General features: G+C 39.6%; 1 long non-coding RNA gene across 1 annotated transcript in view; it reads left to right on the forward strand.

Annotated features, from left to right (window-relative positions):
• The first annotated feature begins 3,101 nt into the window (after positions 1–3,101).
• LOC137054017 (uncharacterized) overlaps positions 3,102–26,621 on the forward strand; it is a 31,800-nt gene continuing 8,280 nt past the window's right edge. The window contains exon 1 of the long non-coding RNA XR_010899957.1: positions 3,102–3,189. This is a non-coding gene — a long non-coding RNA (uncharacterized lncRNA). The remainder of the gene's footprint in view (positions 3,190–26,621) is intronic.

The raw sequence follows: 26,621 nt of genomic DNA on the forward strand, positions 1-26,621 counted from the left end.
AGTTCCAGATGGACAAACATTAGGCCCTAAATGCAAAAAACAGTGTGAATATCTTAAAAGAAACTAAAGAGTGGCAAACTCTGAAGCAGTGTTCAAGTTTTAATAAGTTGTACAGCTTGAAGTGTAAAGCTTGTTCTCATAGACAGATATGGCCTATTTATGAATGAAATTAATTTGTCATTTAAACTGATGCAAACAGGGAAAGTGAGTAGAAAAGACTTATCCTGTCGCCCCCTCTAGTGGACAGCTTTAATCATTACGGCTTTCATTGCTCAGATAACGCAAGTCTATGGGATTTTTTGGGAAAGTAAGTCTGACCCGTTAGAAAATATATAAGTGAGTCAGACCAGTCTGAAGGTCTGAGCTGCCTGAGTTTGGTGAAGCATTATAGTTCTCATAATATTAATAATAAATAATATTTAAATAGGACTATATGCTGGAGCTCTCAAGCAAACTTAATAAAGAAAACGCAGAGAAACATCACCCAATTCATTATTTATTATCTGTTTTATAATAAAAATAATACGATTTTAAAGGTATGTCGTGCTCTTCAACTGACATGATTTTAATTAAACCCAAACTGCTAATTTTGTCAGTATCAATTAATGTATGTGAACTGATACTTCTCACTTTTCTGTCTCTTTCTTTTCACGTGAACAGAATAGACACACATTCACAAATATAAACTGTATTTCTATTCAATTTTCTTGATTATTGACATGTCACACATGCCTACCTGCCTTTTGATGTAAATAAAAGACGAGAGTGGCAAATACACGGACATATTATCATGTACAGTTCAGCCTGTTATTTATTTTTATATCCATTTCCCTTTTATCCAAAGAGACGGGACTATTTGCACCGTATTTATCAATGAGAAACAGGCTATCATACATTAATGGGGGTCGCTTGCAAATCGCAACAGCACGAATTACGTGACAACATCTTTCATATAGCAACATATTTCTGCTTTAAATATTGTGTGTAGTTAGCAGTGTGTGGTGTTTTCGGACATTTTTTTAAATTAAATTGCATTTGTCATCCCCGCACTCGTATTCTGCCTGACAGAACGAAGAGCTCGCGCTGAGGGCGGAGCTGTTTGACCAATCAGATGAAAGAGGCGTTTCGGCGCAGCCCACGTGTGGAAACGAAATATCGAACCCATAAACCGTTTTATAAACCGCAAACGAAATATGAAAAATCGAGCCAAAATCTCATTTTTCGTTTTTTAAACTAAACAAAAAAACGAATAAACAACCGGATTTATCAGTTCTCATTATTCCATTCCTAACAGGAAATGAAATGATCAGATGATACACGGACCTTCATTAGTTAACATGTTAATTTATTATTACCAGGCTGACAATGAAAAATACTTATAAAGAATTAATTATTCTAAGTAATGGTAATTTCTTAGTTACTGTTTAATAACATATACTTAAATCAAAATAACCGTATTTTCCGGACTATAAGTCGCTCCGGAGTATAAGTCGCATCAGTCAAAAAATGCGTCATGACGCGGAAAAAAACATATATAAGTCGCACTGGACTATAAGTCGCATTAGGGCAGAGCTGGAGCCGCGCGCATGCGAGCACGCGAGTCCCCGCGCGCGCATGCGAGCACCTGCTCGCGTGCACTCGCTCGTGCCCGCTTCACTGCATAACCCGAGCAGAAGAAAGAAAGTTTGAAGTGAGTGAGAAACTTGTAAGGGACTGGCGAAAAGCAGAGGTTACTTTAACTGTGATGAAGAAGAAAAAGAAATCTACTTGCGGACTTGTAAGCAAGATGGCCAGAGCTGAAGGAACGAGTCCACAGACGCTTGAACTCTCTGCCGGGAGAGGCTCAGCCGCGCGAGACGAACGCTGTGAGACTCGTTCTCCGCTGCATATTTTACAACATGCTGTTTGTGTTTTGCAGAATAAGATTTTCTTTATGGGGGCATTTTGTTTGTGTTCAGTCTTTCTAAGTTGTTGTCTATAAGTAAATATTAGGCTACAGGAGCAGCATAGAGCGCATTCTCGCGGCTATATGTTTATTCTTGTCAGTCAGTATGAACTAAATTTGATATATAAGTCGCACCTGACTATAAGTCGCAGGACCAGCCAAACTATGAAAAAAAGTGCGACTTATAGTCCGGAAAATACGGAACTTAGGCTATTTAATGAACCTATCCACAACTTTCCTGCAAGTGTTAGTGGGCGTCGCCATGACACTCGATACTTCCGGTTGACATCTCAGTTGGTATTATATGATTCATAACTGATTTTTATACAGGCAAAGCATCCCCCCACCCCTTGTGATATATATATATATATATATATATATATATATATAGGCCCATATTTTTTACTCCAAAGTAAATAGGCCTATGTGTACAATGTAGGTATTTTAATACATTTTTAATTGTTACTTTGTAAAGAAATTATTAAATCCAGTCAAAACGCCACGAGCTCATTTGCGTGAGTTGTAACGTCGCGAATCTGCATTTTGGCGGATAACAGCATAACGTTACGTGTTTTAAAGCAGAAGTACTTTTTATTATTATTTGGCTTTAAAATATCGTGTTTACAGCGTATTTTCAACATGTTATGTTTATTGCAGCAAAACAGACCCAGCACAGCCTGTATAAATCTGAGTACGAAGTGTCTGGGTGCCATGACATTTATAGTAAAATGACTCTGTTAGGGGGAATGGCGACTACCCAAAGCTAACGTTACTGTCAGGCTGTAACATGCATGCATGTTACGATTTCGGAGGCAGCCTCAGTCTTTTTGTTGTGCAAAGACATGTGAGACATGTCTTGATGTTGCTTGTATTATTTAACTTACTGCCATTTTCAGGTTTTAGATAGTCATAGACCTGTCAAAAGCTGAACCCTGTCGGAAACGGCAAACAGGACATTGTACACTTGACGTTCTGTCAGACATCATTGTGCAGAGATTGTTTTTGAAGTTGGGTATCGTAATCATGAATGTTACAGGTACTTTTAGGGTCCCTGCATTGTATTTATGTACTGTGATAAATTGGCTGACACACACACACGCACGCACACACAAATATTATTAGTTAAATTAATTTATTTTACTTTACTTTTATTATAGGTACAAAAGGAGCAGAATGTGAACATCATAAGGCAATGTTGCAAGCAGGATTCAAACCTGTGTCGTCTGCATGAGGACTTTGTTTAGGCAAGTGTGAAATTACTTTTATACGAGATTTTACAATTTTCTTTTTATCTTATATTCTTTATGTGATCTAAACAACAACACTTCTGGTTTCACTTTATTTGGATTGTCCTTTTTTAACATTTTGTTGTTGTTGTTGTTGACTATAAGTAATGTTGCACCTACATGTCTGCTAACTCTCATTAGAGTGTTAGTAGAGTATAAGTAGTCTAGAATTAGTTAGAATAAGTTACATGTAGTGTTAGAATGTCTGTTGGAGGACCATCACAATAAAGAGTTAGCAGATTTTAAGCAGACGGTCTACTAATACTGTCAAAAGAATGTTCAAAAGTTATCATCGAAATAAAGTGTTAACAGAATTCTTCCTCAAATATAATAGATCCAAGTCACCTTTTTCAGCAATGGAAATGTTGTACCTATGATATACTTTAAACCTGTATGATACCAATGCATCCTCCTAAATTTCCACACCATAGTCACATCTAACAGTCTGCTGTCTGGGCTCAAATGATATCTTCTACCAATTCAAGAGTGGTCATTCTGACAAAAATAAATACATTACCCCTATTCATTTTGTTCAGAATGATAGTTGACACTAAATGTTCATTTGTTCGCTGCTATCCCTACATTGTTTTTTTTTTTCTATTCTATTCCTGAATGGGCTGTCAGGCTCAGGGAAATGGCTCAAGCATGTCTGATTGAAGTTGCCAGGGCAGGTTGGATCGAAAGGCCCCAACTGATTAGAAAGGGTGTGAACTCTTAGCGATCAAACTCTTCAGCTTCATCCTCTAATCACAGGCAATATAAAACAATCTAAGCACCACTTAACCTGAGCAGAAGCCCTGTTATGACTTTGCAAGCCCTGTCTCCATTAATCAATCTGACTCCGTGTCTGGAGAGCAGAGATGCAAATGCATGGTAATGCCCCCTCCTCCATCGTGGATCATTCCTCTCTGTTTCCCACTCGCTCCCGATTTGTACATGTTCTTTGTGTTGTCGTGATGGCCGGAGAGCACATCCCGGACTGGTATTTACGGAAAAGTGCTATGTGTTGCCGAATGTGTCTTGCTGCCAGCTGAAGTGCCAGAGTGTTGGAATGAGTCTGTAATGAGGCAAAGCAGAGGTGGCTAGCAGACAATCCCCTCCTCTCTCTCTCTCTCTCTCTCTCGCTCTCTCCGTTCAGCCTGATCTGGCCTGGGCAGAAGGCACCCTGCTGGTCAAGGGAGGCAGGGAGCTTGTCCAAATGGCCGTCCGTCCCCAACACCCAGGCCTCTTGCCGTGCTGATGAGTGGCCACATAAACAAAGGCACAAACGCAGCATCTCTGCGAGTTTTCCAGGTGCTTAAGCGCGCTGTTGCTCATGATGGCAGGAGTTATTTAGTCCTTACGAGAGGGCAGGATGTCTCTGGTGTCGGCGGCGGGTGATTAATGAGCGGGAATGGCTGCCTCCTGCTGCCGTGGAGCACACGGTCTAGACTGAGATTACTAGAGCAGCCCCCCTCCCTGCCATGAAAGGTTTCCTCTGAACTCACACAGTGGTGGCCTCTGGCCTGTGGAATAACTTAGACATTTAGACTTTTTCAACAGAGCTGTAATTGATTTGTCAACATGGAATCAATGAAAGTATTTACTTGCACAAGAGTATTTCAACATTATTCAGAATTTGTTTATATTCTGAATATGTAAGCGGCATTGGCCTTGTTGCCATGACCAGATTAAGCCAATTTTTAGATCCGAATAAAACAGCTGACATATGCATTATGCAAATCCCTTATTCTGAATATCCACCATGCATGCAAATTTAAAGTTGGAAAATCAGATGCATGTCTTAGTTGATTGGATTTAGGTTATTTGATTTGATTTTGCATGTAATATTCCTACTTTTACTAATTACTAATTAAAGCTTTTTTTTTTTCCCTGTGCCATATGCAATATCTTATCTCAGATTATGAAAATCCATTCTGAAAATATGACATATGCCTAGTTCTGTCTTGAAACTCTTGATGGCACAGGCTGATGGGTCCTTAACACAGCTGATGATATGTACAGGGTTAACTACTTGGCCCAAGCTGACTGGTTAATGTCGCATCTGCAGCCAGTGAGCTTGCTGCTCAACATTTTAAATGGCTTGCTACCATTCACTATAGCAGTTTGCTGCAAGTTTGTCTAAAACCCTTCACCTTCCCCAGATTCACCTGCATAGATCTGCTATGGGTAATTGATATATGCTGTTTGTGCAGCAGCAGTATGTCTTACATACTCACAGCAACGATGTGTATGGTGTATGTTAGGGATGTCACAAGTACCGGTACTGAAATGTAAAAAATGTTATGATACCAGTTAGGGCTGAACGATATTCTGTTTTAACATCGACATCGCGATGTGCGCGTGTGAAGGGTCGTAGTCCCTGGTGTATTAAGAGAGCGATAGCACACAGTAAACACGAGTTTGTTGCTGGAGTGACATGCACGTTCCGCGTGCCTGCAGATCGATTGGTTCGCTGTGCTGCTGCTCACCGCTCACGGCCAAACATTCACTGCTAAAATGCGTGACGAAGAGTATCCGAAGAGGGGGAAAAAAGGTTTGTACCAGAAATCATCTTTTTGGGACTATTTTGGCTACATAAAGGAGGATGTTGAACAAAAAGAGGTACCTTGCAAGGAGTGTCTTGTGGCCACAAAACAAGAAAACACCACCAATTTGTCTGATCACTTAAAACGGCACCACAAAGATCTTTACGACGAATACAAACCAGGGCTCGACTTTAACGCTTGTCCAGGACATGTGGATGTTTTGAAGGGACAAGTGAAAGATAATTTTACTTGCCTGACTGACAAGAGCCGGATTAAAACAAAAAATAACTTGCGAATCACCAAAATGCAAGATTGTTTGTGCATTAATTTAGTGTAAGTGGCGATCGATAGTGGATAATAATATATAATGAACTGACGATAACAAGGTTGTGCTGTTGATGCTCGTGCAGCCTCTCGAGGAGAAATTACAACACTTGAGTGTTTTCCTGAATACCATCACGACTGTAAATGACACTGATTTCATATGACAGTTCCATAAACAACTAATTGACTTTCACTTAAAGTCACTTACATTTTAGATGCAATATTTAGTGTTTTTGTTCTATTTCAGCTGTTAAAATCGTTCACAGCAGACCCGTAACACGTCTCATAACAAGCGTGAACGATTCAGCGTTTGAATGAATCGTTTGAATGAACGACTCAGTGACTCACTCATTAAGACGGTCACCTGCTGCCACCTACTGGAGGTTTAGTTTTATGTTTACACAAACTTTCCAACATTTCTTTTTGCGTTCAGTTGCTTCAGTGTTAATCTAAGCGCATTTTGCAGTTGAATATTAAACTGCAAAATACTGTTTAAATAGTACTCCTGCATGCTCAAGAGTTATGTGTGAATGACGCGCACACACGCTCTCATGACACTCGCTTTCTTTGTTGTCTCTGCCAACTGCCGTTTGTCACTATATGAGGACACAAATGCATGAACCGTCATTTCATGAGAATTAACCATTTCATTTGAGAAAACGGTCATATGAACTAGGGCTGCATGTTTTCAAGTTTTTTTATTAACCGTTAACCGAGGCCCTTAGCGGTTAATACTCGGTTAACCATAGTGTGCGTTAGGGTTATTATTTTTAGTTTATTAATTTGACGACTGCCATCTCCATATAGTGAACGTGCCTATAGAGAGAAATGCACATCATGGATTACATAACCAGTGAGTAGCCTATTTCTTTTCGTTTTAAATTGTTAAAAGACATTTCAAGTTTTCTTAAGATATATTTCATGTCTGCGAGGCATACGCTGAGTTTCGTTAAATTAGGATGAGATGCGCTCCAGTTCACGAGCAATGCAAGTGGCTGCGAGGGCGCCTGCATGATTAGGGCATGTAGTAAAAGATGTAGCCGAGAATGATTTAAAATGCGGTAAGCACTGCATTGCAATACTTGCATTTTGCCCCGTCACTCTCAATTTTAAAGTGATCCCACGCTGTATTTTTCTTTGCCCGCTTCATGTTAGAAAGCTGGTCATGACTTCTTGTGGATATTACAAATGTCTGGGAGCGCTCTGGCGGTCTCTAGGGGTGCAAAAATATATTACAACTAAATTCAAAGCACGTCATTGATGCCACTTAACCGAGCAAAATGTTTCACTCGGTTACCAATTTTTAACGGTTAATCGGTTAACCATGGACACCCCAAATATGAACACAGACACTCAAAATAAAAGTTTGGTGTAATGTGAAAAAAATGACAGAATATATTAGGTTAATGTTGTGATATGTGATAATAATACGCCTCTACTAATAAATATAGCTGCAAGCAGCAATTCCGGGGCCAAGCGCAAAGAAGAAAATGAGACATGCCAGCATGGCCGGAAGTGACCAGCTGCAAAAATGCACAGTTTGGTGTCAAAATGTCAAAACATTGCAGAGATACAACCTTAAGAGTCATTTTGGCATCGTGCCTCAGCGCAAAGAAGAAAATGACACATGCCAGCATGGCTGGGAGTGACCAGCTGCAAAAATGAACCATTAAAGACCTATTAACATAAGCTGAGGCAAAAAAGATATACAATTATACATAAAGTTACAAATTAATTATGTATCACTTTTTACCTATAGGTGGCGCTGTGACCAAATGAATGTGGTGTGGTCAGGGTGAGATAACAATGACACATGCACAGTTTGCTGTCAATATGTCAAAACATTGCAGAGATACAACCTTAAGAGTCATTTTGGCATCATGCCTCAGCTTCGTCGCTGTGTTAAACAAAAACTATTTAATCGATTGATGTGAAATCAATAACTTTGTGTCGGGATGGGCTGAAGATGATACGAGTCAATTTTGGTGAAAATCGGACAAACGGCCTAGGAGGAGTTTGAAAAAGTAGGTTTTTAACTAATAACAAGATGGAGGAGAGGACGTTTGACCAAATATGGCAAAATTGATATCTATGTTCTCAGCAGTAGCCAAGGAATGTATTATGACCAGGTTCATCATAATAGGTTAATTTATTCAAAAGGTATTAGCCTTTGTGTAAATTTTGTTATACATTTTGACCACAAGGTGGCACTGCCCCGAAACTTTTTGAGCACCTTCAGGGCATGGTGCAGAAGACACATAACAAGTTTCGTAACGATATGCTAATGCATTCATAAAATACAGCATTTTTAGACAAAATTCAAAATGGCCGACGCCCAAAATGGGTAAAACGGGATAATTGGATATCTATCGACTCGGCATGATGTCCCGAATCTAACAAGACCACTTTTATGATTTTTGGAAAAACCCATCAGAAGTTATAAGCCAAAATAGCCATTTTTTGTATCTCCGGACCAGTAGGTGGCACTGCACCGAAATGCTGCAGATCACTTCAAGTCATGCTCATGATGACATGTACCAAGTTTGGGTTGAATATGATAAAGCATTGCAGAGATACTGCCTTAAGAGTATTTTTGCAACTGCTACGTAAAATTTGTTTGCGCATTTATCAAAAACGATTCGACGAATCAACTTGACTTTAATAACTTTTTGTTGGCATGGTCTGAAGATGATCTGGTTCAATTTTCGTGAAAATCAGAGCAACGGCCTAGGAGGAGTTCGAAAAAGTAGCTTTTTTGGAAAATTCAAAATGGCGGGAAAATTTTCATGACGGAAAATGACGTCATAGGGTGCAATCGAATCGGCTTGATCCAAGGAATCAAAGGAAAAAAGAATTTTGTTCCTAGCTATTATGGTTCAAAAGTTATTAGCATAAACATAAGTGCAACTTTGGACAGGTGGTGGCGCTAGAGGGATTGAATTGGAGACTCAAAATTTGCTATAGTGACAGATGGGACTGTCCTCTATCTGTGTGCCAAATTTCACAACTTTTTACCATACGGTTCTATGGGCTGCCATAGACTCAAGAGCGGAAGAAGAATAATAATAATAATAAATATAGCTGCAAGCAGCCATTATCGGGGCCAAGCGCAAAGAAGAAGACAAGACATGCCAGCATGGCTGGAAGTCTCAAGCCAACTGCAACAATGAGCCATTAAGGACCTATTAAGTTGATTTTAGGCAAAATAGCAGTCAAATTTTAAATACAGTCAATAATAATGGTTTAATGGTTTATCACTTTCGACCAATAGGTGTCACTGTTACGAAACTGATGTGGTTTAGTCAGATTGAGATGACAATGACACATGCAAAGTTTGGTGTCAATATGTCAAAGCATTGCAGAGATACAGCCTCAAGAGTAATTTTTGCATCATGGCTCAACTCTGTTGCAGTGGTATATGAAAACTGTTTTGTCTATCAATCCGAAATCCATAACTATTTGTCAGCATGGTCTGAAGACGATACGGATCAATTTTGGTGAAAATCGGACAAACGGTCTAGGATGAGTTTGAAAAAGTAGATTTTTAACAAATAACAAGATGGAGCACAGATATGTTTGCAAAATATGGCAAAATTGGTATCTATCTTCTCGGCATGAGCCAATGAATGTATTATGACCAGTCTCATTACAATAGGCTAATTTAATCAAAAGTTATTAGCATTTTTGTACATTTTATTACAACTTTTGACCACAAGGTGGCGCTGCCCCGAAACTTTTTGAATATCTTCGGGACATAGAGCGGAAGACACATACCGAGTTTTGTAATGATACACTAGTGCATTCTTAAATTATAGCATTAGCATTTTAAACCGTAATACTGCATTGAAGTCAATGGGAATTTCATGTTTTGTTTTATTATAGCGCCACCAAGAGGCACAATCCCACCAATTTTTTTATGTGTCCTCGTAGTGAGCCCATACATATGTGTGTCAAGTTTGGTGAAAATATTTCATTTTGTTTTGGAGTTATAGACATTTATATGAAAAAACACGTAAAAAATGACTGACACCTGACTTTGATTGGATTTTACTACCCCTTACTATCAATATTTTGACATTTGGGCATTAGCGTATAGCTATCGACCTATGTTTCCGAACTTCTGAGGCTGGTTTCGTCTCGATCGGACTAGCGGTTTTGAAGATATCAGCAAATGTTTTTTAAGCGCTAAATTACAACGCTGCGCAAACCATATGCCGAAACTGGGCATGTCTTGTATCGTTGGACTCGGCAAGGATTCAGGAGCCCAAAAAAGCTACTCCCATCAAAATTTTTCACTCACACCCAAAGTTATAAGCGTTTGAAAAAAAAGAATTATCCACTAGGTGGCGCTGTTTCGAAACTTCTCAGGCTACTTCAGGGCATCGTGGTGATGACCCATACCAAGTTTCGTAACAATCCGTTCATGCGTTCATAAAATACAGCATTTTTGCACATAATTCAAAATGGCCGACATCCAAAATGGCCGACATGGTAAAATTGGATATCAGTCGACTCGGCATGACGCCCTGAATCTAATGAGACCAATTTTATGATTTTTGGATAAACGGTTCAGAAGTTATAAGCCAAAATATGCATTTTTCGTATCTCCGGACCAGTAGGTGGCGCTGCGCCGAAACGCTGCATGTTGCTTCAGGTCATGCTTGTGATGACATGTACCAAGTTTGGTTTGAATACGATAAAGCGTTGTGGAGATATAGCCTTTAGTGTGTTTTTGCAACCTCTACGTAAAATTTGTTTGTGCGTTTATTGAAAACGATTGGACGAATCAACTTGAATTCCATAACTTTTTGTCAGCATGCTATGAAGATGATCTGTTTCAATTTTCATGAAAATCGGAGCAACGGCCTAGGAGGAGTTAGAAAAAGTAGGTTTTTCAGAAAATTCAAAATGGCGGGAAAATTTGCATACCGGAAAATGACATCATAGGGTGAAATCGAATCGGCTTGAGCCAAGGAATCCGATGAAAAAAGAATTTTGTTTCTAGCCCTTAGGGGTCAAAAGTTATAAGCATAAATATGAGTGAAACTTTGGACAGGTGGTGGCGCTAGAGAGATTGAGTTAGAGGCACCAAATTTGCTATAGTGACAGCTCAGACTGGCCTCTATGAGTGTGCCAAATTTCACAACTTTTTACCATACGGTTCTATGGGCTGCCAGAGACTCCTATGGCGGAAGAAGAAGAAGAAGAAGAAGAAGAAGAAGAAGAAGCAGAATAATAATAATAGGAACACTAACGATTTCAATAGGTGCCTCCGCACCTTCGGTGCTTGGCCCCTAATTATCGGGGCCAAGCGCAAAGAAGAAGACAAGACATGCCAGCATGGCTGGAAGTCTCAAGCCAACTGCAACAATGAGCCATTAAGGACCTATTAAGTTGATTTTAGGCAAAATAGCAGTCAAATTTTAAATACAGTCAATAATAATGGTTTAATGGTTTATCACTTTCGACCAATAGGTGTCACTGTTACGAAACTGATGTGGTTTAGTCAGATTGAGATGACAATGACACATGCAAAGTTTGGTGTCAATATGTCAAAGCATTGCAGAGATACAGCCTCAAGAGTAATTTTTGCATCATGGCTCAACTCTGTTGCAGTGGTATATGAAAACTGTTTTGTCTATCAATCCGAAATCCATAAGTATTTGTCAGCATGGTCTGAAGACGATACGGATCAATTTTGGTGAAAATCGGACAAACGGTCTAGGATGAGTTTGAAAAAGTAGATTTTTAACAAATAACAAGATGGAGCACAGATATGTTTGCAAAATATGGCAAAATTGGTATCTATCTTCTCGGCATGAGCCAATGAATGTATTATGACCAGTCTCATTACAATAGGCTAATTTAATCAAAAGTTATTAGCATTTTTGTACATTTTATTACAACTTTTGACCACAAGGTGGCGCTGCCCCGAAACTTTTTGAATATCTTCGGGACATAGAGCGGAAGACACATACCGAGTTTTGTAATGATACACTAGTGCATTCTTAAATTATAGCATTAGCATTTTAAACCGTAATACTGCATTGAAGTCAATGGGAATTTCATGTTTTGTTTTATTATAGCGCCACCAAGAGGCACAATCCCACCAATTTTTTTATGTGTCCTCCTAGTGAGCCCATACATATGTGTGTCAAGTTTGGTGAAAATATTTCATTTTGTTTTGGAGTTATAGACATTTATATGAAAAAACACGTAAAAAATGACTGACACCTGACTTTGATTGGATTTTACTACCCCTTACTATCAATATTTTGAGATTTGGGCATTAGCGTGTAGCTATCGACCTATGTTTCCGAACTTCTGAGGCTGGTTTCGTCTCGATCGGACTAGCGGTTTCGAAGATATCAGCAAATGTTTTTTAAGCACTAAATTACAACTCTGCGCAAACCATATGCCGAAACCTGGCAAGTCTGGTATCGTTGGAGTCGGCAAGGATTCAGGAGACCAAAAAACACACTCCCATCAAAATATGTCAACCACACCCAAAGTTATAAGCGTTTGAAAAAAAAAATTCTCCACTAGGTGGCGCTGTTTCGAAACTTCTCAGGCTACTTCAGGGCATCGTGGTGATGACCCATACCAAGTTTCATAACAATCTGTTCATGCGTTCATAAAATACAGCATTTTTGCACATAATTCAAAATGGCCGACATCCAAAATGGCCGACATGGTAAAATTGGATATCAGTCGACTCGGCATGACGCCCTGAATCTAATGAGACCAATTTTATGATTTTTGGATAAACGGTTCAGAAGTTATAAGCCAAAATAGGCATTTTTCGTATCTCCGGACAGGTAGGTGGCGCTGCGCCGAAACGCTGCATGTTGCTTCAAGTCATGCTTGTGATGACATGTACCAAGGTTGGTTTGAATACGATAAAGCGTTGCGGAGATATAGCCTTTAGTGTGTTTTTGCAACCTCCACGTAAAATTTGTTTGTGCGTTTATTGAAAACGATTGGACGAATCAACTTGAATTCCATAACTTTTTGTCAACATGCTCTGAAGATGATCTGTTTCAATTTTCGTGAAAATCGGAGCAACGGCCTAGGAGGAGTTCGAAAAAGTAGGTTTTTCAGAAAATTCAAAATGGCGGGAAAATTTGCATACCGGAAAATGACATCATAGGGTAAAATCGAATCGGCTTGAGCCAAGGAATCCGATGAAAAAAGAATTTTGTTTCTAGCCCTTAGGGGTCAAAAGTTATAAGCATAAATATGAGTGAAACTTTGGACAGGTGGTGGCGCTAGAGGGATTGAGTTAGAGGCACCAAATTTGCTATAGTGACAGCTCAGACTGGCCTCTATGAGTGTGCCAAATTTCACAACTTTTTACCATACGGTTCTATGGGCTGCCAGAGACTCCTATGGCGGAAGAAGAAGAAGAAGAAGCAGAATAATAATAATAGGAACACTAACGATTTCAATAGGTGCCTCCGCACCTTCGGTGCTTGGCCCCTAATAATAATAATAATAATAGGAACGGCTACGATTACAATAGGTGCCTCCGCACCTTCGGTGCTTGGCCCCTAATAATAATGCTAGATGGTTGCCTATTTTTCACTCGATCTTTAAACAATGTTTAATTAGGGGCCAAGCACCGAAGGTGCGGAGGCACCTATTGAAATCGTTAGTGTTCCTATTATTATTCTGCTTCTTCTTTTTCCGCCATAGGAGTCTCTGGCAGCCCATAGAACCGTATGGTAAAAAGTTGTGAAATTTGGCACACTCATAGAGGCCAGTCTGAGCTGTCACTATAGCAAATTTGGTGCCTCTAACTCAATCCCTCTAGCGCCACCACCTGTCCAAAGTTTCACTCATATTTATGCTTATAACTTTTGACCCCTAAGGGCTAGAAACAAAATTCTTTTTTCATCGGATTCCTTGGCTCAAGCCGATTCGATTTCACCCTATGATGTCATTTTCCGGTATGCAAATTTTCCCGCCATTTTGAATTTTCTGAAAAACCTACTTTTTCGAACTCCTCCTAGGCCGTTGCTCCGATTTTCACGAAAATTGAAACAGATCATCTTCAGAGCATGTTGACAAAAAGTTATGGAATTCAAGTTGATTCGTCCAATCGTTTTCAATAAACGCACAAACAAATTTTACGTGGAGGTTGCAAAAACACACTAAAGGCTATATCTCCGCAACGCTTTATCGTATTCAAACCAACCTTGGTACATGTCATCACAAGCATGACTTGAAGCAACATGCAGCGTTTCGGCGCAGCGCCACCTACCTGTCCGGAGATACGAAAAATGCCTATTTTGGCTTATAACTTCTGAACCGTTTATCCAAAAATCATAAAATTGGTCTCATTAGATTCAGGGCGTCATGCCGAGTCGACTGATATCCAATTTTACCATGTCGGCCATTTTGGATGTCGGCCATTTTGAATTATGTGCAAAAATGCTGTATTTTATGAACGCATGATCGGATTGTTACGAAACTTGGTATGGGTCATCACCACGATGCCCTGAAGTAGCCTGAGAAGTTTCGAAACAGCGCCACCTAGTGGAGAATTTTTTTTTTCAAACGCTTATAACTTTGGGTGTGGTTGACATATTTTGATGGGAGTGTGTTTTTTGGTCTCCTGAATCCTTGCCGACTCCAACGATACCAGACTTGCCAGGTTTCGGCATATGGTTTGCGCAGAGTTGTAATTTAGTGCTTAAAAAACATTTGCTGATATCTTCGAAACCGCTAGTCCGATCGAGACGAAACCAGCCTCAGAAGTTCGGAAACATAGGTCGATAGCTATACGCTAATGCCCAAATCTCAAAATATTGATAGTAAGGGGTAGTAAAATCCAATCAAAGTCAGGTGTCAGTCCTTTTTTACGTGTTTTTTCATATAAATGTCTATAACTCCAAAACAAAATGAGATATTTTCACCAAACTTGACACACATATGTATGGGCTCACTATGAGGACACATAAAAAAATTGGTGGGATTGTGCCTCTTGGTGGCGCTATAATAAAACAAAACATGAAATTCCCATTGACTTCAATGCAGTATTATGGTTTAAAATGCTAATGCTATAATTTAAGAATGCATTAGCGTATCGTTACAAAACTCGGTATGTGTCTTCCGCTCCATGTCCTGAAGATACTCAAAAAGTTTCGGGGTAGCGCCACCTTGTGGTCAAAAGTTGTAATAAAATGTACAGAAATGCGAATAACTTTTGATTAAATTAACCCATTGTAATGAAACTGGTCATAATACAGTCAATGGCTCATGCCGAGAACATGGATACCAATTGTGCCATATTTTGCAAACCTATCTGTCCTCCGTCTTGTTATTTGTTAAAAACCTACTTTTTCAAACTCATCCTAGACCGTTTGTCCGATTTTCACCAAAATTGATCCGTATCGTCTTCAGACCATGCTGACAAATAGTTATGGATTTCGGATTGATAGACAAAACAGTTTTCATATACCACTGCAACAGAGTTGAGCCATGATGCAAAAATTACTCTTGAGGCTGTATCTCTGCAATGCTTTGACATATTGACACCAAACTTTGCATGTGTCATTGTCATCTCAATCTGACTAAACCACATCAGTTTCGTAACAGTGACACCTATTGGTCGAAAGTGATAAACCATTAAACCATTATTATTGACTGTATTTAAAATTTGACTGCTATTTTGCCTAAAATCAACTTAATAGGTCCTTAATGGCTCATTGTTGCAGTTGGCTTGAGACTTCCAGCCATGCTGGCATGTCTTGTCTTCTTCTTTGCGCTTGGCCCCGATAATGGCTGCTTGCAGCTATATTTTTAATTATCATCATAAATAATAAACTCATTGAATTTAATAATATTTTTGAAAAAGTTAAATAAAATAAAAATGATTTTTTTTTTGCTGTGGTACTGAAATTGGTACAGAGTACCGTCAAATTTTTATGGTTTTTGTACCGACTACTGGAATTTGGTGTGACTTGTGTGTGTATTGGCAGTAGGAAGTGTCTGTATTTAATCTACAGCAGCATTAATAATCAGCAGCAGTGTAGCAGCTCTATTCCTCCAAGACTAAATGCATGAACAATGTTATATCCATTACCATGCTAAAATTTTTCGATAGTTCTCATGATAGAAGTATACACAGATCAGGCATAACATGATGACCACCATAATGTTGTCATAATGACCACCCAATATTTTGTTGGTTCCCTTTTTGCTCCCAAAACAGCCTTGAACCATTGAGGCATGGACTCTACTAGACCCCTGAAGGTGTGCTGTACTAAGATGTTAGCAGCAGATCCTTTAAGTCCTGTATACCTGATACCGATGCCGATTAGCCTGACGCGGTCATACTCAATTCTAGTCAGAATATGAGTCTGAAACTGCTCCATTGGGCTGTGATTATGAGGCCTCATAATTGCAGCCCAATGGAGCAAACCAATCAGAGCAACGAAGCGACGCATTGTCAAATGTCAACAGACAGAGTTCAACTGCACTGTGTTGCCAATCCTGCGTTTTTTTCCGCGGTTGTTTTCTATGTCCAAGGGTTGAAGCGACTAGTGATATATAGACCCATGAGTGTGAATTTTAGCAGGCAACCTTGCCAAAATAACACACATTTTACCCCCCAAACACCATTTTTCCCCCGGAGAACCCCCCGAGAAGCTATTGTTTAGGGCTAGTAGTTGGCGGATTTTGTTGTAAAAACTTGGCAAACCTGTCTGCACACGCGCTGGAATAGACGATCTTTGCCGTGTTGTAAAAAAATAAACCCAACCTGATCATCATTTCAGAGAGAAATAGTGAAGGTGAATGCATATACAAACAAGCTCTCCGTTTAGGATTCGAGTAAATATAATCCAAGCTCCTTTGATGACGTGCATGATTACGTTACTGTTTATCATCTGTCCGTCATCGTCTAAAGCCCGCCCTGATGATTTCATTGGTCCGAACAGTTTCTGTTCGGAGATAATTATTCCTCTAATCGAGTCCAGACCGAACTGCCCGACCTTAAAATGTTGTGGGCGGGGCTAAGTTCGGCTGGCATCCAGGCTAGATGATGATACCGATAGCGCAGCTTTAGCTATTACTAATAGCTAAATACTAATAATAAACTACATGTAACGTAAGAAGCTCTTGTATGTGAACTTGCATGAGAACACATTTTATTTTATATTTGATTATTTTATTTATTTATTAAGAACTAATTGTGATTAATTCTAAGCTAAATTCTAAGCTTTAAAATGTTAAAGGGGTGATGAATTGAGATATCAACTTTCCCTTTAGCTTTTGATATATAAAAGGTCATGGTAATATAAGAATTTCCTGTAAGTTTCAGAGCTGAAAACTTTTTTGTCAAAGAAAAGCTTTTATAGACACCAGGCTCAGCAAACGGTCCTGTGCTTCATACTTACGTCATTGCGCGACGAAACCTCGCCTATACAGCATGTCTAATCCAGTAGCCCCGCCCACCGATTCATGAAGAGCTTGTGCTAGCCAACAACAAACATGCCGAGGAAGGTGCCGCATAAGCTTCCTTCGGATCATAATATAAGGAATGTATTGGTTATTTTTAAAGTTCCAACTCATGTGGGGAAGACATGTTCACTTAATTTCACTGCGGAATCGTTTGTAAACAAATCTCCGGTCGATGCTGGATTTGGATCCTAAAGGAATGGTGCAACCCACTTATGTGAGTAAAACGTGTTTTTATATGTAATAGTATTGCATTGTTATAGATCGTTTTGCTTATGTGTACATGTCTAACAGACATACTTAAGCACGCTTGACTCAGACATGTATGGGCCAGGGATCGCCAAGCCCAGGAGGCCGATTAATCTCATTATATTCCGTTCTTGTTCTGCTATTCTCTCTCTCACTCTCACTCTCACTCTCTCACTCACTCAAAACCTAGGGTTTTGGAGAGTGCCTCAAAACCAGTGTAGAAATTACACCTTTAAAATGTTTTTGAATATATATATTTTATATATATATATTTTAGGCATGTGCCGATATCAATTTTTCATGTTGTAATTAATTGCTGAAGTTTATCACGATATACAAAATAATCATGATATTGAAATAAGTTGCAAAAAAAAGTGTTGCCATAGCATAACAGCTTTAGGAACTATTTTTGTAATAACAAAAATAACTGAATGTTTAAATACAATAATGCACCAAAAATATATACAGCTCTGAAAAAATTGTGACCACTTAACATTGAGAAACAAGGAGAAATCAATGTTAAGTGGTCTCTTAATTTTTTTCAGAGCTGTAAAAGTAAAATTTTCAAACAGATTTAGAATTCAGAATTAGGCTATAAAGAACAACGGGTAGGCTAACAAATTACAATAAGGTCTCATTATTTAATGCATTAAAGGGGGGGTGAAACACTCAGTTTCAGTCAATCTCATGTCAATCTTGAGTACCTATAGAGTAGTATTGCATCCTTCATATCTCCGAAAAGTCTTTAGTTTTATTATATTTATAAAAGAAATATAGGCTGTACCGAGTCTTTCCGGAAAAAACCGAGCGCCTGGAGGCGTATCGTGTGGGCGGAGCTAAAGAATGACGATTGCAAACAAAGCGGTGACGTCCTCAAGCGTGGAGAAACCCATCTATCTCAGCTAATACAGATAATGATCCACAATCAAATCTGAGGCAGAAATAAATTGAACAGGAGAAACAGCAACATCAGGACGTCCGTCTCTGTGGTATGTACTCTATTTAGTGGCCTGTCAACATTTGTGTGTCTTTACAAGCAGTTTATGAGGACATGATTCGGTTTATGGACTATTGTATGCGACTAGGCCTTTGAATGACGAAGCACGCGATCGTGTCGTTTACTGATGTTTACTCATGCGACGAGCCTATAGCAGAGACATTTGAAGCAGTTTTACTCACCGGCTGCTTCCAAAGCAGGACCGAACCTTTATCGCTGGGACCGCTCCGTCAAAAACACACTTCTTTGGTATGATTTGGTGAAGTCCTGTGACAGTAGTGGCGTGGAGATCCACTTAGCGACGCGACTGAAGCGATGTTGTGAAGCTTCCCGTCATTTCTGCGTTCAAATCGGTTCAAATGCAGCGCTGCCTTCCCGGAATGCTGTGCTGAAGCGTTGAAGTCGCTCGACGTCACCCATAGGAATAAAGTGGAGCGCGGCGCGCGACATAAGTGTTCACAGAGGACTGGATCTGCACCTGAGAGACTGTTTACGGCGTGCATTTCCTCTCTCTCGCTCTAGTCACGCGCGCGCACCCTACCGGGAGAAGAGCCCGTACGGCCCATACAAGGACCTTTCGTTCTATTAACGTCAAGTAGACCCATACTCGAAAAAAACTCTCCGAAACTTGTGAGAAACCGGAAGGAGTATTTTTGACACAGAAATACTCTATAAAACGTCCGACATTAGTTTTTGAAACTTTGTCTATGTTTAGGATGGGAATCCAAGTCTTTAACAGTGTAAAAAGCTCAGTATGCATGAAACAGCATTTCACACCCCCTTTAACTAATATTGAGCAATAGCTACATTTGTTACAGAAAGTATAATGTTTTTGGTAATGTTAGTCACGAAATACTGATCATTGTTAGTTTTATCTTAGGTCCATTAAAAAAAGTTATTTTGATTTTGATTTTAATGTTATTAAACAGTAACTAAGAAATTAAAAATGTTTAAGTATGAAAATAAAGAGCCTATTAAGTATTTGGTGTTGTGATGAACAACATTGAGATTACAAAAAACCAATGGCTATTTTATAAAAACTACACGCGGTTTCTTTTGTTTGCCGGGTTTCCGGGGTAATTGCTGCATTCTGCAGTTCATCAGCGCCCTCTGCTGTCACTGAGCGGCACTTCAGCAGCGCGTCTCCTTCACTCGTTCATGTGCTTCTCATTTACATCTAAACGTGCGTCCCTTTGATGCAGAACACAGCGGTGTTTTATATGGTTGATGGGCAAAGTATTCTTAGGTGCATTATAAAAAATTATTAATTGTTAATTAATTATTATTTACGATATATTAAAGTGCCCACGATTACAATATCGTGCATATTCATTATTGTGATAAATCGCATTATCGAAAATCGGCACATGCCTAATATATTTATATAATATATTAGGGGTGACCCCTAATAGTCGAAGATTCAATGCATCGATATGCAGGACCGGATTCGACCACTGATCTCATGGTCCGCGGGTGTTATGAAACGAGGATCATATAATTTTGGCAATATGGGGGTGCTCAATATTAGTGTTATAAAGATGTGTCGCGGCGCTAAGCGATCGCCCCTTTAAGGGCACTGAGCTTCGCACCGAACACGCTGCGCCTTTAAAATTCGAACACATACACCGACGGCGTTCTGGGTCAAGACAAACTCCTGAACTCCAAACTGAATGTCAGAATGGGAAAAAAAGGTGATTTAAGCAATTTTGAACATGGCATGGTTGTTGGTGCCAGACGGGCCGGTCTGAATATTTCACAATCTGCTCAGTTACTCGGATTTTCACGCACAACCATTTCTAGGGTTTACAAAGAATGGTGTAAAAAGGGAAAAACATCCAGTATGCGGCAGTCCTGTGGTTGAAAATGTCTCGTTGATGCTAGAGGTCAGAGAAGAATGGGCCGACTGATTCAAGCTGATAGAAGAGCAGCTTTGACTGAAATAACCTGTTGGTACAAGTCGTTGTAACGACTTTAGTCGTTAGGTAAGCAGCAGAGCATTTGTGAAGCCACAACACCCACAACCTTGAGGCAGAAGACCCAACCGGGTACCACTCATCTCCACTACAAATAGGAAAAAGAGGCTACAATTTGCACAAGCTCACCAAAATTGTACAGTTGATGACTGGAAATATGTTGCCTGGTCTGATGAGTCTCGATTTCTGTTGAGACATTCAGATGGTAGAGTCAGAATTTGGCATAAACAGACTGAGAACATGGATACATCATGCCTTGGTACCACTGTGCAGGCTTGGTGGTGGTGTGATGGTGTGGGGGATGTTTTCTTGACCAGTGTTGTGCAAGTTACTTCCAAACTGTAATATATTATAGATTACTTATTACTGCTATTTAAAAGTAATTCTTTACATTACAATATTACTGTCTCAGAATTGTAATGCGTTACATTTCTCCTGTATTACTTTTGAGTTACTTTCACCAAAATAGCTACAGAAGTACTCTTAACATTCTAAGATGTAGGCTATCACAGAGCATTTTACATCCAGTCGAAGGCGATATGATGAACCATAATGACTGTGGGCTAGGCTAACAATAGAGAATTGGCTCAAGACAATGCAAGAAATCATGACAGACAGAATCACAAACGATCCAATTCTAAGTATTGTAGAGGTAAAGTGATTATATGGCAATATCTGGGAATAGCTTCTGTTCATAGACACAACAGAATTGTGTGTAAACTCTAAGTTGACAATATGCGCATTTGTTCTTTTCTTATTGTTGCGACATCAATAGAATTTCGATTTTAGACAGGTTGCATTTGACTATTAGCCTACGTTCTTCCTTATCTGTGATGAACTCTCAATGCACATCCATCTCGCGAATGTACAGTAGAGATGTGACGGTGGGGACTTTTTCCCACCGGTTAATCGTAAGCCCCTTTCACACTGCACGTCAGACCCGCAATATTCCCGGAACATTGCCGGGTCGCCTTTTGTGTGAAAGCAACCACGTCCCGGAATTGATTACCGAATTGAACCCGGGTCGGGGACCTAGTAACATTGCGGGGTTCGACCCGGGACGAGCGCTGTGTGAACAAAAGCCAAAACTAATGCCGCAACGTGTACGTAGTCATCGTGCGACTCCTAGAGCTTGTTTTTTCAATAATACAACCCTGCAGTGCCAGAAGAGCTAGTCTGTGTTTTAAACGCAGAGAGTGTTCGTATACAAAAGAAACTAAAATTAAACAAGCAGAAATGTGCAAAAACTGGACACAAGTTCGAGACCACGTAGCTCCTTACTATCCGCGCTGAAGCTGAGATCGCTCGCCATTATACGTCACATCCGGATGTCACGTGTCAACTCGGTCCGGGACCTTTACGGGTTGTGTGTGAAAGCGCACATATTACGGTATTTTGCTGGCAGTATGAATGGACCAAATCTAGTGGCCCGGGAACAATTGCTGGGTCGCATTATCCGTGTATTTGCCGGAATCGCAGTGTGAAAAGGGCTAAAGTGTGATGTGACAACACCGGTAACAGGAACATGCGCACTGCCGCTTAGGCATTAATAATGGGAGCGGATGCAAAGAGAGTGCTTTCAATGAATTCCTATGTAAGTTATTCTTCCAAATGAACTGAAAACGCGCCAGTGCGCGCACACCGTGAATGACAGCTCGTCAGTAAATGCGCGCTCTGTGCGGCCAAGCAGATTTTAGGTTCGGTTTAAAATTAGCCTATTATTCTTAATGATAAACACAACACAATGACAAACTCCCTTTATTAGGCGCTTTTACATTTCACTTTGAAACCAAATCTTCCGCAATCATCTGTCAGCTCAAGATCTGACTCTGCTGCGACGCTCGTTCGGATATAGCCTAGCAGACACCTTCAGTTTTTATTTGAACGGCCTGTTCTCTAACTGAACTAAATTACTTTATTACTATTAAAAAAAAAAAAATCAAAACCACAGTGTGCAGTAGGCTAGACTTATTCTATGGCGTTATTTCCCTGTCAAATGTCGAGAGCGCATTATTGTAGCGCGAAAGTACATTAATATAGTGCGCGAGCGCGAATCTCTCTCTGCTCGTGCGCGAGAACTCTGCGTGCGCTCTCAGATACGCTGCTCTTGTTAGATTTTTTTGTCTGTGCTCACTCAGAGAAAATGCCTGCACTTAAAACGTTTCCAGTGCAATCGCGAATCTCTCCTCTTCGCTTAAACTAAGCCTGTATGTGCACAGACTGTGTTCCGTGCGCTCGCAAGAAGAGAAATACTCTTCTTTACGGTTTCGTTCTCTTTGCTCTTGGCATAAACGGCAACAACCAATCAGAAATAGGCTTCAACGACTGACCAATGAAAACGCGACATCGTACATTAAATCTTATATTGAACCCCACATGGAATCAGAATCACTTGAGTTCAGTGACTTCAATAAAGATGAGTGAGATGGATCCGCAGTATCGACGATATTTTTGTTTTTATGTAAAATAGGCCTAGGTCAAATATATCTTAGAAATGTCTGGGAAGAGGGCGATTGGATTATTTTACATATTAACCTGTCTGCTCTAGCCTATCTGCACAGCCACATTGTTCACACTACAGGTGCCATGCCCATTTGAAAGTGAGATTTTGAGCCAAATGGATTTAAATGCAGATTCCAAAAGGCAAAAATAATTAAAATCTGACCAAAATGCCCCCTAATAGATATAATATAATAATTATAATGTAATTATAGATAAGTGGGCAAAATGCCCCAGTAAAATCGTTGTATCTAACTGCATCAAACACAAATGCAACAGAATAAAACTAATTAAAAATACTGACTACTAAATTAATGAAATCCATTTTGTTGGGAAAATGTTACTGCAATTTGTGAGTTAAGTTACCTTTCACCGCAAAAGTTGGCATACATTTCTAAATAATCCACTGGCAGTGGCGGAACTAGACTTTTATACATGGGGTGGCCAAGGCTGCTTTAGGGGGTCCAGAGACCGTGAATATCATGTGTTATACTTATTTGTTTTCATTGTTTTGACCAATGTAACCTTAAATATGTAACAATAAATAAGCACCCACAACAGTAGATATCAGTGAAATTTCACAATTCTCAGCCTAATAATATAAATGTAAAACATTATTGAATACAAGTGAACAGTTGAAGTTGCAGGACACAGTGATTCAGGTACAGAAATTAAATAATCAAACATAATAACATTGCATAATCGTTTTAAGTGCAGGCATATTCTCTGAGTGAGCCCAGACAAAAAATTCTAACAAGAGCAGCGTATCTGAGAGCGCACGCAGAGTTCTCGCGCACGAGCAGGGAGATTCGCGCTCGCACATTATATTCCGCGCGCGAGCAGAGAGAGATTGGCGCTCGCGCATTATATTCCGCGCGCGAGCAGAGAGATTCGTGCACACTTATGTAAAATCCGCCCTAAACACGCACTGGACTGTCACACAATAGGCTATACAAATGTACACCAGCAAAAGGGAGATGAATAAAGTAAATCGCTATACAAATATATCAGAAGCTGTCATTTAGTCTTTATTTACTAACCTGGACACCAAACGCGGCTATTGACTGACCACGAACAGGTAATAACTTGCATTTTCAACGCAAGCGTTACTAAAAATGTACAGAGTAAAATATTACTGAAAATTCATTAGTAATGCCTTACACTACTTACATCAAAAAGTAATAAGTTACTGTAATGTATTACTTTTGTAATGCGTTACTCCCAACACTGTTCTTGGCACACTTTAGGATCCTTAGTGTCAATTGGGCCTCGTTTGAATGTCACGGCCTACCTGAGCATTTTTTCTGACCATGTCCATCCCTTTATGACCACCATGGACCCATCCTCTGATGGCTACTTCCAGCAGGATAATGCACCATGTCACAAAGCTCGAATCATTTCAAATTGTTTTCTTGAACATAACAATGAGTTCATTGTACTAAAATGCCCCCCACAGTCACCAGATCTCAACCCAGTAGAGCATCTTTTGGATGTGGTGGAACGGGAGCTTTGTGCTCCAGTGTGGATGTGCACCACACAAATCTCCATCAACTGCAAGATGCTCTCCTATCAATATGGGCCAACATTTCTAAAGGATGCTTTCAACACCTTGTTGAATCAATGCCACGTAGAATTAAGGCAGTTCTGAAGGCGAAAGGGGGTCAAACACAGTATTAGTATGGTGTTCCTAATAATCCTTTAGGTGTGTGTGTATAAATATTTTTTAGTACTTTGAGATCACCACAAAATTTGATCCGGATGCAGGTTACACAAATAATAAATATTTATAAAATTATTGAAACAATAATACTATTTTTGTCTTCTATCAGCAGTTTCTCAGCATTATATTGTCCAAATGTTATAAAAATAAAAAAAATATAAAAGGTTTGCTTACAAATGATACCTACCATTTGACTCTCCTTGCTATAGTGTTGGAGTTATGAGTCTTTAAAGTTGTGTATGTCATTCAGCCAAAAAAACAAACCCTCAGGGCTTTAATGGGTTAAACCCAAAACACCATTTGAGATTTGATGGAAATTAAGTTAAAAATAAAAAATCACATAAAAATAAGATTTATTCTGTCCTGTATGTTAATACTAGGGATGGCACAATACTCAATATAATATTGAACCGTTCGGTACGCCATTCACGGTTCAATACGCACTGGTTATTTGCGGGGTTTTTCGGTTTTGCATTTAATTAATTATTTCCATTTCTCTCTGTTTGAAATATTTCTCTCAGTTTATTTCAGCTCTTTTTGATTGCTACGCGCTAATATGAGCAAATATCCAATCATATTCACTAAACTTAAGGGGGCTAGTTTTAAAGCCTTGCCGGTTAAACATTTAATTTGCGTGCTTATGCACTGTTTTGCATTGAGCGTGCGCACTAAACGTCTGTCAAACACACATGATTACTGGACAGTCTTACTGCACTACTGTCAAATACACACAAGGTTAATATATAAATACAGTCGGTTATGTCTAAAGTGAAAGTAAAATTGCGCGTCTGTATATGGGATGTGACCAGGTATTCAATTGACAGCAGCGGCAGCCTAGTCCTTAAAGGGACAGTTCACCTCTAATATGATGTTATTAAAAAAAAAAAAAACTTTAATACAGTAGCTGTATTAATCAATGTTGTATATTGAAGACTGTGTAGTTTATATATATATTTATATTTATATTCAATACACTGGGAATGTGTACAAGGGTTTTTTAAGTAAAGTTTTAAGTTTAAGTAAGGGTTTTCAATAGCCTGACAAGCCAGACCCACATCAAGATGTTTGGTCTGGAAACTCACCATTGACAGGGCTCAATCCGAGGGGCGGGATAAACGGTTGTCTTTTAAACTCCCTCTGCACGCGATAGGATAGCGCTACACCAACCAGAGCAATGAAGGTGAAACAGAGCTTGTTAATAGATTAAACATTCGCCGTATCCGGTCGGCAAAACTCCGAACACATCTTCCCTTCTTAAGAATGACTTCAGTGTCGTTCTTTGTTCTTTTCTCAGAGAAAAGCTTAACTCCAAGTCTTCCAGAATAGCGGTCAAAGCTGATTCGAAAGACCGCCGTTCGCCAGTTTCTGTGTTTACTAGAAGCAAACTACGCAAACACAACTCGGCCGTCGTCATTATGGCCCCGCCCACTGACTCTATACACGATGTGATTGGCCCGACAAGAGTTTGAGAGTTGCTAGACGACACTCGCGGCAGACTAGATTTGATGCCGCTAGGGTGCGTCTAGATTTCTAGGCTAGGTTTTCAAGTCTTTTAAGTAAAATAAAGAGTATTGCAATAAAAACATTTTCTCCATAACCTTTTTCTGTTCCTGTCGCCTAAGAATAGAAGAGCAAAA

The sequence above is a fragment of the Pseudorasbora parva genome, chromosome 2 (genome assembly GCF_024679245.1).
Source record: "Pseudorasbora parva isolate DD20220531a chromosome 2, ASM2467924v1, whole genome shotgun sequence".
Classification (NCBI taxonomy): domain Eukaryota; kingdom Metazoa; phylum Chordata; class Actinopteri; order Cypriniformes; family Gobionidae; genus Pseudorasbora; species Pseudorasbora parva.